The sequence below is a fragment of the Halyomorpha halys genome, unplaced genomic scaffold (genome assembly GCF_000696795.3).
Source record: "Halyomorpha halys isolate HHAL.00 unplaced genomic scaffold, Hhal_1.1 Scaffold1071.1, whole genome shotgun sequence".
In the NCBI taxonomy this organism is placed as follows: Eukaryota; Metazoa; Arthropoda; class Insecta; order Hemiptera; family Pentatomidae; genus Halyomorpha; species Halyomorpha halys.
The window spans coordinates 166,560-168,461 of record NW_027115834.1 but is presented as its reverse complement, the minus strand read 5'-3'; positions in this window follow the sequence as shown (position 1 = coordinate 168,461).

The following is a 1,902-nucleotide window of genomic DNA, read 5'->3' as shown; positions in this document are numbered from 1 at the left end:
TGGCAAGAGTAAAAATTTTTATAAAAATACGTAAAATATACAGTTAAAAAAATACAGGAGATGTACATTAAACAAAAACAATACGGGGAAGGAAAAAAAAATAGAGATTAAATAAACGTCATGAAAGAATAATTATAAATAAAAAAATAATAATGATATAAAATGATTATAAATGAGCAAAGAACAAGTCAGAACAACCTACCTGTTCAAAGCGAAAGGTTGAACAGAAGGCAACAATGAAGCGGAAGCGTGGAGGAGTGGGGAGGAGGTAGCCAGCCAGCCGCGTAACGGTTAATTTCAATTTCAAATACGTTGCGTATACAGGAAGTAGTCATAAAGATATGACGAAAAATGAAAAATGATAAGAGAAAGATACAGATATATGATAATAATAATAACTATAATAATTTTAATTTAGGAATTACTAAGTAAAATTAGAATGACACATATCGTTACTAATAATACGAGATTATACTGAAGAAAATATAGCAGGGAAGTTAATACAATATAGGAAATAATAACAACGATTGTAAAAGAAGTAACTAATAATTAATAAAAGTAAATAAAGAGTAGTATTAACAAAAAAAAAATTACAAAGAAATAAGTAATTAAAATAATTAAACAATGATAACAACTGTAGTATTTATATATCGTGAAAATAATCATTTATCTACACTGATAATAGTAACAGTAAAGATAACAGGAGTAACATGAATAACATAAAGTGAAATAAGGTAATTTAAAAATCGGAAGTGAAAGTTTACAAAATAAAATAAAAATATATACAAAATTACAAGGTAGGTGAGATGTAGAAAGAAATACATAAAAAGATTAAAAATAAGTAATAAAGTATAGAAATGAGTGAAAAAATGTGATGGAATGTTAACCATATAGGTGAAGATAATGATAAGTGAAATAAGTTGATAGAAACATGTGAGGTCCCTCATGTCCAAATAAGCAAGTCTCACCCAATGCTCTGCCTGTGCTGGAGAAAAGCCTTGCTGAAAAGCAAACATTAGCACAAATCTGAAATTTCATATTTAAGGCGGGTATATTGTCAGTCGTGTCCAGCTGCAGATATACAAAAGTATTCTGAGACATGCACTACTATATGGGGCACCATTGTTTACCCACATATCAGATGGAACCCAGCGCCTTCTTCAAAATTTCAAGGATTCGATGTTGAGGAAAATCGTACGCACAACATCGTGGAGGAGGAAGAAGCCACCGGAGCTGCATCAATTGTTGGAGTTGTCTACTGTGCAGGAGTTCATCAAGTGACGACACATCAAATCTTTCGATTAACTTCAGTACTGTACAATCCGTTATTCAACACGTTAACAACTCCCCCCCCTCCGGTGCGTTGGCAACACACTACGTAAGGTCACGTAGTATTAGGATTAAGTTTTTATTAGATTTAAGTTTGTTAAATTCAGAAATAATGTGTGCCCCAACGCTTTTATAAACTCTGACAACAAAAATAATACACTCCAAAAGACTCCTTAGAATGTAGATGTTCTACAGAAAAAGGAGAAAGTTCATTGTTTATAAATACCCCATTAAAATTTTGAAGGGGTTTTGAAAAAAAAAGTCGTGTCCCAGCAGCGTAAGAGGAAGGTCGTTGAGTGGGGTTTTCCCTTGGCGATTGGTGTTCGTTTGTGTTAGTCAGTTTGAGTCGGTGACCAATCGTGGTCACCCATTTGTACCCCTTCCATGTAAATGTGTCAATTTGTAAATCTTTCAGCGGTGCATCTGTAGTAGGTGTCTTCTCCTGTCTTCCTTTAGGGGGATGTCAGTCATATCTAGTGCGTAAACAAACCTCGCAGTTTCCTACAATCTCCGATATAGTCTTCCTCATCCCCCACCAAAATTCTCTTCTCTTTAAGGCCTGCATAGTCTCAG